We start from the raw sequence: 16,147 nt of genomic DNA on the forward strand, positions 1-16,147 counted from the left end.
AAAGCTGGTTCTTTGAGAAAATTAATAAAATCAATACATATTTAGCCAGACCTAGTAAAGTAAGGGAGGCGAGACGAATTTCCAATATCAGGATAGAAATAGGAGACATCACTACAGATTGTATGTATTATTAAAATAATAATAAGGTAATATTATGGATAATCTTATTTCCTGATATTAAGATTTAAGGGTAAAATGGGTTAATTCCTTGAAAGAGATCTAAGAAAGCTCACTCAGGAACAAATAGATCATCTGAATTTCCTGATATATATCAAATAAATTAAACCTGGAGTTTAAAATCTTTCCACAAAGAAAATTGCAGACCAGATGGCTTTGCTAATGAACTTTACAAAACCTTTCTAGAGAAAATGGAGAAGGAAGTTATATTTCCCAGTTCATTCTATGAGGGAAGCATTACTGTAACAGCAAAACCAGGAAAACAATTCACAAGAAAATAAATTCAAAACTACAGACTGGTCTTCCTCATGAATACCTATGTGAAAATTCTGAAACAATAAGCAAATCAAATCCATTGATAAATGAAAAAGACACATTATCAAGAATAAGTGCCTGTAATCCCAGCACTTTGGGAGGCCGAGGCGTGTGGATCACGAGGTCAAAAGATGGAGACCACCCTGGTCAACATGGTGAAACCCCGTCTCTACTAAAAATACAAAAAATCAGCTGGGCATGGTGGCGCGTGCCTGTAATCCCAGCTACTCAGGAGGCTGAGGCAGGAGAATTGCCTGAACCCAGGAGGCGGAGGTTGCGGTGAGCGGAGATCGCGCCATTGCACTCCAGCCTGGGTAACAAGAGCAAAACTCTGTCCCCCCCCAAAAAAAAAAAAAAAAAAAAAGCTGATTTTATTCCAGGATTGCAAAGATGCCTTAACATTTGGAAAATCAGTTTATAAAATATACCATATTGACAAAAATGTCGTTCAGAATACAACTGTTTTAACAGGTGCAAAAAAGGCATTTGACAAAATTCAACATGGATTCTTTGTTTTTAAAAAGCTCAGCAAGAATAGAAGAAAATTGGTCAATATGATAAAGGCATTTATGGAAAATGTATAGCGAATATCGTGCTTAATGAAGAAATAACTGGTATTATCCCCAAGATCAGAAAGAAAGCAAAGGTTTATGCTTTCATCGCCTTCATTTTACATTGTTTTTAGCCTGTGGTAATACGCAAGAAAAGGAGGTAAAAGGCATCTATTTAGAAAAGAAAGAGGTAAAATTGGCTTTATTCTTAGGCAGTGTGATCGTCCGTGCATACAGTTTTATGTTTTCTACAAAAGAAAGATACTGGAAGTTAGAAATGAATGTATCAGGTTGCAGGATGCAGAATCAGCATACACAATTTAATTATATGTTTATATATTAGTTACACAAATTGGAAATCGAATCTTAACAATATCATTTGCAGTGGCGTTTTAAAAAGTGAAATTCTTAGAGAAACAAATCTGGTGGAAGAGATGCTAGTCCTATACTCTTAAAACTACAGAAGAGCTGAGGGGAGTTAAAGAAGACGTAAACATGTGAGCATGTGTGCCCATTTCATGTGTGTAGGTTGAGAAACTTATCTTAGTCTCCCCTAATTGATCTTTAGATTCAACATCATGACAAACTCCAGCAGTCCTTTTTTTTTTTTTTTTATGAAAACTGTCAAACTTATTCTGAAATTCATATGGAAATATAAATGAACTAGAGTGGCCAAAATATCTTTGAAAAGAAGAGAAATTTGCGAAGGTGAATACTGTGTGATTTCCAGATGTAATGGGAAGCTACAGTAAATCAAAGTGGTGTGCTGGGCCTGTTGGCTCACACCTGTAATCTCAGCACTGTGGGAAGAAAAGATGGGTAGATCACTTGAGCTCAGGAGCTCAAGACCTCCCTACACAACGTGGCAAAGCTTCATCTCTACAAAAAAAATACAAAACTTTTGCTTGGCATGGTGACACATATCTGTAGTCCCAGCTACTTGGGAGTCTGAGGTGGGAGGATCACCTGAACACGGGAAGTTGAGGTAGCAGTGAGCGGTGATTGTGCCACTACACTCCAGCCTGGGTGACAGAATGAGACACAGGTGTCAGGGGAAAAAAAGAAGTGCTGTTGTCTTATTAATCCTTAACTATTATCAATTAATTGAAAGTTTACACAGGGAAGAAAAGTGAAATATTGATAAATGTAGTCAAATATATATATATTTATAATCCAAATGTTCCTAGTGATCCCGTCTGCTATAGGAATGCGAGATTTTATTAACCATAACAACTTAAATCTTGATGTCCAGTTCATAGAAACTCCCATCTCCTAGCAGTCTTCCCAGTATTTTGGTAGTGAGACACCAGCAGGAGCAACTACTAGGAAGGCCAGAGACATTCGAGAGAAAAGTCGTGGTCTCAGAGAGATCTGGGTCTGGATCCTGCTCTGCTATGCATTCCAGGCAAGATCGTGTGTTGGCAAGTTGTCTGTCCCATCTGAGCCTGGGTTCCTCATTGGTACGGAAAGTCAGAAACCAGCAGGTGTCTCACTTGGGCCCAAACTGCAATCTCATCTCTTGACATAGATTGCTGAAGCGTTAGCCTACCAGAGTTCTGCCAGCCCTCTGTAGAATGCCTCACGGTTCCAGAGCAGGTCCCTATACCATGCCAAACGGGGAGAATGTTAAATTATCCTAGTGGTTTACACTGTCTCCTGGGATATGTAAGAAGTCTGTTGGGGCAGTATTCACAGAATCTCTATTAAAAGTGGTATTTTTTAGTTCCTTCTGTGGCTCCTCTCGTTAAACATCTCAGATATTGTCTCTCGTTTAAAAAAAATAATTGCTGTCCCACACCACCCCTACTGTGCCGTTCTCATTGCTGTCTTTTTTGCACAAGCAGAAGTACGTCTTCTGGGCACCATCTACTTCATGGATAGCAACTCATGCAAAGAGATTCCTGGGAGTTGTGAATTTACCCTCTCGTAGATGTCTGAATCTTGACTTACTCTCAGTCCCTAGCCACCATCCAGCGTCATTTTTCTGACATAAAACTTTCAGAGGCAATCCATACCTTATGGCTTCAAAATTGTAAAACTGGGGGAAAGCACAATACGCTATCAACTTCAGCATCAGGAGGATTGGGCTGTGTTTTCGAAATTTTGTATCTTTTACAATACACATGTTATACAAGACTTCGGTTGTGTGATTTGATGGGTTTTTCACCAGTGGTAACACAGCTATTTGTTGTACCATTTTACTGATCCTTTTTTGTGTTAACTTGTATATGGAATTATTATCTGGTAGTATCGTTTTTTTCCCAATATTATTTATGGCATGATTTACCAGCATCTCAATTAGGCAATAAATGCGTATTTAATTGGGTACCATTATGGGTTCAGTACCATGCTGTGCATAAATACCAGTGGTATATAGACCCAGCCTTCTTTTCTCTCTCCTTCTCTCTACACACACACACACACACACACACACGCATATAACTATACACATATGTATGTATAAGAAACAAATTATTTGGGCTAAGCACTGCGGCTCACACCTATAATCCCAGCACTTTGGGAGGCCAGTATAGGAAGACTGCTTAAGCCCAGGAGTTCAAGACCAGCCTGAGTAACAAAAGAAGACCTTGTCTCTCCAAAAAATGGAATAAAAAATTAGCTTGCCATGATGGCATGCATTTGTAATTCCAGCTACTTGGGGGGCTGAAGTGGTAGAATCACTTGAACCCAGAAGTTTGAGGCTGTAGTTCATTACATCGCTGCACTCCAGCCTGAGTGACAAAGCACGACCCTCTCTAAAACCAACAAAACATCAAATTATTTGGAGTATATAGACTTTGAACTTGCTGTGTATGCATGAACAGAAGTTATCTGGGATATATGGAATTTGAACTTGACTTAGGTGTATGATGAATTCTCAAAAGTTATGATTACTTATCTTTTACCTTTCATTCAATAAGATTTTACTGAATACCTTCTAGATGCTAGAATTTCAGCAGTGAGCAAGACTGACAAGGAAGAACATAGACCTCAGAAAATTAGTGTTACAGTTTTTTTAGAATTTGTCTAGCTGGCTTTCTGGGTTTTGCTATAAAGCACTCTAATAATTTATAAAATAAAAATGTTTTTGAAAGGGAAGAATTAAAAATCACAGGATTAAATGACAGGAGGAGCCAATATGGGTGTTCATAAAATGACCGATATTCCTGTCGACAGCTGAGTGAAACGTATTGGAAACCAACATTCACTGAGCAACTACTAGGAAGGCCAGAGACATTCGAGAGAAAAAGTCGTGGTCTCAGACAGATCTGGGTCTGGATCCTGCTCTGCTATGCATTCCAGGCAAGATCATGTGTTGGCAAGTTGTCTGTCCCATCTGAGCCTGGGTTCCTCATTGGTACAGAAAGTCAGAAATGGCATCAACCCAATTAAATGAGAGAACAGATGTGCATAGGACACATTCCACATGGTGCCTCGTTCACAGTAAGCGCTCAGTACATGAGTGCTACCATCCTTCCCCAAGGGGGCATGCGATGGATCCGGGTTCTTGCTGTTATGGTCACTCAAGCACTTTATACTCATAACGGTCCTGGGAGGTAGGGCTTATATTTTCCCCAATTTGCAGATAAGGATACTGAGGTTCAGGGGATTAGAACTAACCTGCCTTTGAGTACATACCCAGCAGGCAGCGATGCTGATTTCAAAGCTCCTCTTTTCATTCATTGCATCGTGTATTGACCTCATATACATTCTTCATCTCCTGGAGTCTCTGTCCTAATCACTACATCAGGAGTAACCAATCTTAGTGACCTCAGTGAATAAGAAGCCCAAAGAATTGCAGCGCACAGATTCTTGCTTAAGAATAACAGCGACTTGGAAATTTCTCAGTGTCAACAGAGCGGCCTCATGATGAAAATCACTGAAGAATGCGATGTAAAATGTTTTTATTTCCTCTTGCTTTCTGTCTCCGTTGGAATAATAGCCAGCAGGAAACACATTTCTGAAAGAGTTCTCCATCTCCACGTCCTCAGAATGTAATGAGGGCCAAGCTGACTGTATCAGGGTGTTCCCGGTTAGTAGACACACGAATGAAAAGATGGCGCTCTCAGAGTTTTATGAATTTTTCTCTCTTAACAGACTTGGATTGGAAGGACATCTTTGAAATTGATGTAGCTATCAACCAGGGGCTAACATTAAGATTTCAGTCGAGGTGGATAGGGTTATGATCTTTCTGTTACTGTCAGAACTGCAGCTGCTGTATTTGCACTGAGTGGTGCGCTGGAGAGAGCAAAACGGGATGCAGGAGAAGGAAAAAGAAATAGCAAAACCTATTGAATCGTGGGCTCTCCCGGAGGGCATTTGTTAAAGGTAAATTTATCAGTAGCTGTTAGTCATTTGTATTGGATCATTCTCATAGCCTCACACCATTTCTTAGTTTTAATAATGGGTCAGAGAGAGGAGGTTGGTGATGGATGTGTTATTACGGTGTTTAGGCGCTTAATTGCAACTGGGCTTAAAATAGCAGCAGGGACTGAAACCAGGGTGGTTCGGGAGTAAATGATGTTTTCAGACTACCAAAACACCCTTTTTAAAATTCAAATTTAATATTTCTTGACATATGTTTCTTGATATGCTGTTACCAGCAGTTTATCAGAGATAGAAGAATGTTAAAATAAACTGGTGACCAGAGTGTGGTGTTTAAAGATATTCCTTGTCCATCACTGTAAGAGATACTTAAAAAGAAATAGTTAGACCCAAGTTAAAAACACCTGCAGTGATGCTAGGACGGGGGTGCTCATTCATTCAGTCAGTCAGTTGTTACTTATTGCTGTTGTTAAGGGGATAAGGCAGTGTATGAGACAGACCCTCGCCTTCATGGACTAATTATTATTTCAGTCATGGAAGTGTGAAAAACATAAATAATAATAAGAATAAATACCAAAGGAGATGTATGTGATGAAGAAACCAGGAAGCTGAAATAGTGAATGATAGCAAAAGGCACAGTAATGTTTGCTTCAGATCAGTGAGCCAGGGAAGGGTTCTTGGAGAAGAACCCATTTAAGCAAAAGTCTGAGTGATATGAAGGTGTCAACTGGCCAAAAAGAGGAAGGATCATGGCTGGGCGCAGTGGCTGATGCCTGTAATCCCAGCACTTAGGACTTTGGGAGCCCAAGGCAGGTGGATCATGAGGTCAGGAGTTCAAGACCAGCCTTCCCAACATGGTGAAATTCTGTCTCTACTAAAGAATTAGCCAGGCATGGTGGCTTGTGCCTATAATCCCAGCTATTTGGGAGGCTGAGGCAGAAGAATCCTTTGAACCTGGGAGGCGGAGGTTGCAATGAGCTGAGATGGCGCCTCTGCACTCTAGCCTGGGCAGCAAAGTGAGACTCCATCTCAAAAAAAAAAAAAAGAGGAAGGATCATTAGAAACAAATACAAACAGCATGTTCAAAGGCCTTGAAGTGGGAAAGAATAAAAAGGAGACCAGGGAGGTCAAGGTTAGCAAAAAAGTCAGTGGAGGACCTGAGCTTGAATAGGAAGACAAAGGTCAGGTCCTATGAGGCCTTTGAAGGTTAGTTTACATTTTATTTGAACTACAATAGGAAACAACTAGGAATTTTAAGGACCAGGGTATTGAGCTCTGATGTTTGTTATTAGGAGGTCACTTTTATTGACTCTAGAATGGATGGGGAGTAGGTGGCTAAGGAGGAAGTGGCCGCGGTGCAGGAGAGAAATCACAGTGGCCTCTACCAGAAAAATGAATGGACTGAAAATGCACTTAGATACATGAGACAAAGAGGAATTAGCTAGGAAGTTTCCTAAAGAGGGGTGGTTCCTACAATTGAGGCATTTGCACCCCAATGACTGAACATCCTAATTTCCTATGTCTAAATCCATCTGCAACAATTCTTTGCCTCACTTGTAGGTGAAATGATTTTGGGGTCACTCAGTGGATAACGAACTGCAAAGGTAGTTCGGGTGCGGTGGCTCACGCTTGTAATGCCAGCACTTTGGGAGGCTGAGGTGGATTGCCTGAGCTCAGAAGTTTGCGAACAGCCTGGGCAACACATTGTAACCCTGTCTCTACTAAAATATAAAAAATTAGCCAGGCATAGCAGCGTGTGCCTGTAGTCCTGGCTACTCGTTAGGCTGAGGCAGGAGAATTTCTAGAACCCGAGAGGCGGAGGTTGCAGTGAGCCAAGATCGCGCCACTATACTCCAGCCTGGGTGAAAAAGTGGGACAAATGTCAAAAAAAAAAAAGAAAACCTTTGGGAGGCCGAGGCGGGTGGATCATGAGGGCAAGAGATCGAGACCATCCTGGTCAACATGGTGAAACCCCGTCTCTACTAAAAATACAAAAAATTAGCTGGCACGGTGGCTTGTGCCTGTAATCCCAGCTACTCAGGAGGCTGAGGCAGGAGAATTGGCTGAACCCAGGAGGCAGAGGTTGTGGTGACCCGAGATCGCGCCATTGCACTCCAGCCTGGGTTACAAGAGCGAAACTCTGTCTCAAAAAAAAAAAAAAAGAAAAGAAAGAAAGAAAGAAAGAAAAGAAAACTACAAAGAACATACAGTACTTCGTCCACATATCCAATTTGGGAGTTTTGGACTTTTCTTGTCTTAGACTGCATGAAATGTCAGAGAAAGCCAATAATATTGCTTTATGTCTTGAGTCCATTGTTTCTCATCAGCTTGCTCCTTACAACGCGTAAGCGGATAAAGACAGGAACGGCAATTCCGGGCACTGAACTCGCGTCATTTACTGCCCCTGTGGTCTTAAGAAGAATGGGCGATTATCGTAACCCACTTGTTATTATTTTTATAACAAAGCTGTCTCTGACCAGCTACAATCTTGGACTTACATAATTGAATTTTACATGGAGATGCGCTGCTGGTTTATATGAATTTTCCACGGGTGCCAGCATGAGTCCAGGCTTTAACAAACAATATTTTTAATTGAGATTTTATGTCCTTGCCCTCAAATCAAGTACTTTAATAGGATCCCAGTTGGAATAGGTGACTCAGTAACAAGTTACCACTGCTTTCAACTTCAGAAAGGTGTTCATTTCTGTAACTCCTGCTGGGCGTCCATCTACTCGGGTGACCCACTGCCTGCATGTACCATAAAACGAGTGTTTTGCATTCCATTATGTTCAAAGTATGGCCTTAGCAATCTGCATATTTCTTATACGATGTGCTGGCTTTGTGCCATCAGGCAACATTAAGATGGAAAAGAATTAAAAATATTGATTTGTCATTTGTAACATTGAAGTGATAGATTGAAATGCAATTTGGAAGCACTCCAAACCTCCAATAACTTTGGATGAAATAGAATGATCTCAGTCTAATTAATGTGCTATGCTCTCTCTAAACATAGAGAGGATGAAGCAAGAAATTGGCCACAAGGAATTGATGGCTCCACGTTTCAAAGAGTTGTGGAATTTAGAGATCCAAGATGACATTCTCTATCGCTGGACCTTGCTGTCTGCGCATCTTTGAAAGCGAGTTAGCACATTCCCGGAGTTAAGTGATATTCTTCGCTGAACTTTGTAAACTTTTTTAGGCTTCTTACTATGGCATCTTGCCATAATTTTCTTCCGTTCCCCTGCTCTGGAATATCAATAAGAACTCTACGGTGGCTCACGCCTGTAATCCCAGCACTTTAGGAGGCCGAGGCAGGTGGATCACGAGGTCAAGAGATTGAGACCATCCTGGTCAACATGGTGAAACCCTGCTTCTACTAAAAACACAAAAATTAGCTGGTCACGGTGGCGTGTGCCTGTAATCCCAGCTACTCAGGAGGCTGAGTTAGGAGAATTGCCTGAACCCAGGAGGCGGAGGTTGCAGTGAGCCGAGATCGCGCCATTGCATTCCAGCCTGGGTAACAAGAGCGAAACTCCGTCTCAAAAAAAAAAAAAAAAAAAAAAAAAAGAACTCTAACACACACTCCTTTCTGCATATCATTTTCCTGCAACATGAGTACTTCTCTTGGTTTCAGACTTTCCTACCCCCTTTACCTTACTGCTTTTTGACTGCCACCTTTTCATGGTGGTAATGAAACTATCAAACTTCATTCTTAGTCTAATTTTTTTTGGAAGCAGGGCTCTATGTTCTCTGTCAGCCTCTCTGTTCACATATTTCAGTTTCTCTATTCTCCCAGATAATTTTTTTTTTTTTGAGATGGAGTTTCGCTCTTGTTACCCAGGCTGGAGTGCAATGGCGCAATCTCGGCTCACCGCAACCTCCGCCCCCTGGGTTCAGGCAATTCTCCTGCCTCAGCCTCCTGAGTAGCTGGGATTACAGGCACGCGCCACCATGCCCAGCCAATTTTTTGTATTTTTAGTAGAGACGGGGTTTCACCATGTTGACCAGGATGGTCTCGATCTCTTGACCTCGTGATCCACCCGCCTCGGCCTCCCAAAGTGCTGGGATTACAGGCGTGAGCCACCGCACCTGGCTCTCCCAGATAATTTTTATCTTCCTATTGGCAATGTGTTTATAAGGTGTGAATGTGTAATTTATTTGGTTGCTGTGGAGAAGAGAAAATATACAAATGTGCAAATTGCAAAATCGATTTCAATGGTTTCATTGTGATCGTATAGTAGTATTAGGAAGTAATGTCACAAAAAATACAAATATTAAACTTGAGCAAATGTGCGTGCTAGGAAGTATTTTAATAATGTCTGAAATTTACTTTGAAATGCACCAAAAATAAGATGGGTTGATGGACGGAGAGAGGGATGAACAGATGGAAATATCTGAGATAAAGCAATTATAGTGAAATGCCCATAGTAGAATACATGTGGTAGATACATAGATGTTTGCTGCAAAATTTTTTCAGCTTTGCTATTTGGAAATTTGCATACTGCAACATTGGGAAAATGTGGTGCAAAAGTGAATAGTCACATGGATATCTCATAGGCTGAGATAAACATTATGTGCTTGCATTCATATCCATTCCTTTACTCTAGGACGCTTCAGGGACCATAGTTGCCCCAAGATCATCTTGCCATAACCCAGTGTCCCCCTTTTTCTCCTCTGTACCAGGTCTCTCTTTTTCTTTTTTTGAGGTGGAGTCTCACTCTGTTGCCCAGGCTGGAGTGCAGTGATGCACTCTCAGCTCACTGCAACCTCCGCCTCCCAGGTTCAAGTGATTCTCCTGCCTCAGCCTCTGGAGTAGCTGGGATTACAGGTGCCCAGCCCTACACCCAGCTAATTTTTTTGTATTTTTAGTAGAGATGGGTTTCACTATGTTTGTCAGTCTAGTCTTGAACTCCTGACCTCATGATCCACCCGCTTTGGACTCCCAAAGTGCTGGGATTACAGGTATGAGCCACCACACCTGGTCTCCTATATCATGTCTCTCTGCCTGTTTTCTTCTTCTCTTTGAATATTTGTTATGTCTGTCTTAACAGAAACTACACAATTTTGTCTCTTCACCACCTCCTTTAAGTAGAACCAGCAACAGAGCAAAAGGGAGAAAGCGAAACATACTTCTTGTCTTCCTTCCTTTTCTGTCTCCCCGCGCAAAGCCTAGTGCCCTCCTCCTCACTCGTGTCTTGTGTCAGAGTTAGCTGAGCAGCCCTGGCCTCCTCGGATTTATGTGACTCAGAGTGAGAGAATGCTGCCACAGCTGAGGCTGTTGCCTGCTCTACATTGATTGAGTTTCCTGGGCTTGAGGGATTTTTGCGGAGCTGAGTTTTATGGTTGATATGCTCTCGGTCGTTTGTCATAAAATCATTCCAACCAAGCTGTTTACTGGTTTGAATGCTTAATTACCGAAGGAGAAGAGAATCGCTCGTTTTGGAGCTGAGTGTTTACTTGGATGCTTTTTAGTGGGTTATTTTCCGTTACCCAACCCCTCTTGAGTAGTTTATCCAATTTACACACCAGCCTTCAGAATAAAAAAATAAAGACACTGTGATCTTACCTAAGTATTTTGAACAATGCAAAGACATAGCATGTCACTTCATATTACGGCGGCATTTTTCTTTTGAGTAGAAATTGATTGCAGAACTCAACACTCAGGCAGCCACAGCTCTGAAAGGGTCTGTGCTCTGGGGTTCAGGTGAGAATGTACACCTGGTTTATTCAGATGAATTTCCAGAAATGCATTGCGGACGCTCCCCTAACTCAATAGCCACAGTCCACATTGCATAAATGGTGTTGGATATAAATATCTCTCTGAAAATTTTCACCTAAATTGGAATCAAATTTATTAGTAAAAGCAAAGTCATCTTGGGAATTATATTTCAAAACCTGTGGTTGAAGATTCGGTGAATGAAGCTCTTTCCTGGTGCTTCTTCCACAGTTTCAGCTCTTCTTTTTCATGAGGAAAATTAAAGCACTCTTCAGGTTCCCACTGTTCCCCCCTCAGCACCGATTCCCACATAAAATTTCTCTCTACAAATGAGTCTTCAGTCGCTTTTTGCATTGATTGTGTATTGTTGAATTTTTCAGGAGCACACTTTTATATATGGGGATATTGTTTTGGAGGCGGGAGAAAGAGAGTGAGTGAGTGAGAGAGAGAGAGAGAGAGAGAGAGAGAGATGAATGCAGGAAGTGGAATGTTTTAATGCCAAGATGGCCCGTCAGAACACCTTAAATATTTACTACAGTTTTGATGTTTCATTTCTCTCTTAGTCAGCAGGGTATTCTGTTGTTTCAATTTTTTATTGTGGGGTACTGGGGCTCTTTTAACTGTAACGAATTAGAACTTTAATAGAAACAACTTTTAATCATTTTGCTCTAAATATAATACTAGAGAATTCTTTACTTGTAGTATTACTTCCCTGTTATTCAAAAACAACTACTTGTCACCCCCTGTACTTTGCATTTCTTTTTTTTTTTTTTCCTCCCCTCCTTCTAACTGTTGCCCCTATTTGGAGCGATTATACTTAAAGTAATATGGATTCTCTCAGAGCTGCCAAAAGGTGAAATTGACTTTTGAGAACGTATTGCTGAAAACTGCAGCCGATGCACTTTTCCCATGTAGAAACATCCTGTGTGTTAAGACCGAAAGGGACAATTTATAGCCAGTTTCAAATTGCTAGCTGAGGTCAATAAGTGCCCACTTCTGCAATCACATCAGCCCTGTTTGGATGACAGTGCTCAATGAGGTACCTCCTGGGGAGTGACCACCTGGGAACTGACCAGCTCTGTTGGCAGCAAGACCCTTTTTGCAAGTTTTCTTGGTCATTCATTGTAGAAAACTTAAAAAATCTAAATATTTGCAACCATTTAAAAAATATATACTTTACTACCATTTACATATAATTGATTTTATGTAATCATTATATACATTGGGAAAAGGACACATGCTTTGATAAATAGTGCTGGGAAAAATGGATATCCATATGCCGAAGAATGAAACAAGACCCTCTCTCTCACCATATACAAAAATCAACTCAAAATGAATGCATTCAAGATTGCAACCTGATACTTTAAAACGACTAGAAGTAAACATAGGTAAAATGCATTAAGTCACTGGCCTGGGAAAAGAGTTTATGGCTAAGACTTCAAAGGCACAGGTAACAGAAACAAAAATATACAAATAGGCTATATTAGACTAAAAAACTTTGGCACAGCAAAGGGAACAGTGAATGAAGGGAGGAGAGGATCTGTAGAATGGGAGCAAATATCTGTAAGCTATTCAGTCAAGTCATATCCAGAATAGAAGACAGGGAGCACAGTCAACTCCATAGCAGTATTAATAATGATAATCCCATTAAAATAATGGGAAAAGGATCTAAATAAACATTTCTCAAAAGAAGACTTACAGGCCAGGAACAGTGGCTCACACCATACTCCCAACACTGGGAGGTCAAGGTGGGTGGATCTCCTGAGGTCAGGAGTTTGAGACCAGCCTAGCCAACATAGTAAAACTCTGTCTCCACTAAAAATACAAAAAAAAAAATTTAGCCAGTTGTTGTGATGGGTGCCTGTAATCCCAGCTACTCAGGAGGCTGAGGCAGGAGAATCATTTGAACCCAGGAGGCGGAGGTTACAGTGAGCTGAGATCGTCCCATTGCACTCCAGCCTGGGTGACAAGAGCAAAACTGTGTCATAAAACAAATACATGGCCAACAGTTATAAAAAAAATGCTTAACACCACTGATTATCAGATAAATGCAGATCAGAACCTCAATGCAGTATCATCTCATCCCAGTTAGAATGGCTATTATCACAAAGATAAAAAATAAATTCTGGAAAGCATGTGGAGAAAGGGGAACTTTCCTGCATGTTGTTTGAATGAAAATTGGCACAGTTAATATGGAAAACAATACAGAGATTTCTCAAGAAACTAAGCTACCACAAAACCCAGCAAAATCCTGCTATCGATATTTACACAAAGGAAAGTAAATCACTATCTCAAATAACTCCTGTGTACTGCAGCACTATTTACAATATCAAAGGTATAAAATCAGCCTCAGTATCCATTAAGAGATGATTAGATTAAAATGCTGTATGTATGCTCAATGGAATACTATTCAGCCATCAAAAAGGATGAAATGCTGTCCATTACAACTACATGGATGGAGCTGGAAGGAGGCCATTATGTTGACTGAAGTAAGCCAAGCACAGAAAGAGAAATACCACATGTTCTCATTCATATGTGGGAGCTAAAAAGTTGATCTCTGGAGGACAGAGAGTAGAATGGTGAATACCAGGCTGAGATGGGTGAAGAAGGTAGGATGGGGGGTGATTCATACATACGAACATACCATAGATAGGAGTGAGCTTTAGTGTTCCACAGCATAGAATGGTGACTAGTTAACAACAATTTATTATACATTTCAAATGAGCTAGAAGAGAAGATTTGAAATGTTTCCAACACACAGACATGACGAAATGTTTGAGGCAATAGATACCACCAGTTACCCTGATCATAATACATTGTGTGCATGTATAAGAATATCACACGTACCCTGTAAACATGTACAGTTATCATACATCAGTAACGAAATGATTATAAACAATTCCAACAACATCCGGGACTTACTGGTTGCCTTTAATGCGCCAGACACTGTCCTTAATTGCACTGAACTGTCACACCTTTACGAAGTCCGTTCAAACTGTCTTCTTTATACCAGTATGAACGATCAGGACACAGAAAGCTAAGTAAATGATTCAAGTAAGTAAATGCGGATTCATGATTTTGAAACTGTGTGGTTGGACTTCAGGTCTTACCCTCTTACTGTCTTGCTGTGAGATGTGAGATGCAAGATAACTTGGTGTTGTTGAGACCTTGGGAAGCTACCATCAGAATCAGTCCTCTGCGTGCTTTGTTAGTGTAAACTAGAGATAATTTAGTGTAAAATGTCCCAGTAAAAATTTTCCTCCAAGCAGATATAAACCACAACATAATAGATTTATCAAAGTAGCAGAATGCTATTATGTTCAAAAGATTAACCAGACCGAAGCTATTTGTCATAGCAACGGGTGCTAGAGTTGACAAATTACAATTGAACCCAGTTTGTAGCAAAATGTTAGACAGAGCCTTGGCACTGATTAATTGACGTCAGAGTCCGGCTCTAGAATATATTAGAGCAATTTAAATATCATTCAATACAGAATATAAGCATGCTCTCTAAAACATCCCAAACTGTACCAGGCAACTACATTTTCTTGATTCTATAATGCACATATTTTATGCCTAAGACTTTAAAAGCACAGATTGGGTCAGCAGCAAGACATACCACCAATTTAGTAATTTTTAATTGAAAAGAAAATATATTTTACACTAAATATTTATGTTTTTTTTTCTTTTTTTTAATTGCATTTTAGGTTTTGGGGTACATGTGAAGAACATGCAAGATAGCTGCGTAGGTACACACGTGGCAGCGTGATTGGCTGCCTTCCTCCCCTTCACCTATATCTGGCATTTCTCCCCATGCTCTCTCTCCCCAACTCCCCACCCGCCGCTGTCCCTCCCCTATTCCCCCCAACAGACCCCAGTGTGTAGTGCTCCCCTCCCTGTGTCAGCAAACTGACACAACCACAGAAAATGAAATACCGCATGTTCTCACTCATAGGCGGGTGTTGAACAATGAGATACTTACGTTAATTTCCAAGGAGTCTGACTATGGGTCCTTTATAACTTGCAGCATGGAGTTAACAGTGACCATCATCTCTTAGAAATTTTTTAAAAGATATTTTTATTCTGCGTAATGTGTTTACTCTAATTAGATAAGAAACCTTGTCCTAATAAAATTGATGAACTGAAGGTGACCTGTGTTCAGGAGCGGGGAAAAGAGTTTAGAAGGAGGAAAACCCAGGGGTCTATTGGGGGGAAAAGGGGAGGGCCAGTGGGAGGGGGAGCTGGGGAGGGATAGCCTGGGGAGAAATGCCAAATGTGGGTGAAGGGGAGAAAGGAAGCAAAACACACTGCCATGTGTGTACCTATGCAACTGTCTTGCATGTTCTGCACATGTACCCCAAAACCTAAAATGCAATAAAAAATTAAAAAAAAAAAAAAAGAAGGAGGAAAACCCTTTGCTTTTTGGGCTAGAAAAATGGATATTGAACTTAAATCTCTTCAGACAATGATGAGCTGGTCATATTGTCACAGAATAGGTCACCTCTTTCTTGTATTTGAGGTTTCTGTTATGAAATAGGGAACATAATTATATTCTACTGATTATATTATGCTAGGAAAATGGGTGTTCAACTTCTATCTCTTCAGACAATGATGAGCTGGTCATATTGTCACAAGAATAGGTCACTTCTTTCTTGAATTTAAGTTTCTGTTTGAAACAGGGAACATGATCATGTTCTACTGAAAAGAAAGCTGAACTGGAGTAGAATCAGTGGCGTTTCATGTTACTATCAATTCTTTTTTTTTTGAGATGGAGTCTTGCTCTGTCACCCAGGCTGGAATACAGTGGCACCGTCTCGGCTCACTGCAACCTCCACTTCCCAGGTTCAAGTGATTCTTCTGCTTCAGCCTCCCAAGTAGCTGGGAATATAGGCGCATGCCACCAAGTCTGGCTAATTTTTGTGTTTTTAGTAGAGGCAGTGTTTCACCGTGTTGGCTAGTCTGGTCTCGAACTCCTGACCTCAGGTGATCTGCCCACCTCAGCCTCCCAAAGTGCTGGGATTACAGGTGTGAGCCACCATGCCCAGCCCCAGTTAATTTTTTT

The 16,147-nt window shown here is 40.8% G+C and overlaps 1 protein-coding gene and 1 non-coding gene across 2 annotated transcripts in view; both read left to right on the plus strand.

Annotated features, from left to right (window-relative positions):
* Window positions 1–16,147, plus strand: part of RBFOX1 (RNA binding fox-1 homolog 1) — a 2,602,982-nt gene that overhangs the window by 1,605,135 nt on the left and 981,700 nt on the right.
* Window positions 4,044–4,105, plus strand: LOC118146552 (U7 small nuclear RNA). Its single transcript, XR_004732408.1, has one exon. It is a non-coding gene; the product is annotated as a U7 small nuclear RNA (small nuclear RNA).

Source organism: Callithrix jacchus, chromosome 12, assembly GCF_049354715.1.
Source record: "Callithrix jacchus isolate 240 chromosome 12, calJac240_pri, whole genome shotgun sequence".
Classification (NCBI taxonomy): domain Eukaryota; kingdom Metazoa; phylum Chordata; class Mammalia; order Primates; family Cebidae; genus Callithrix; species Callithrix jacchus.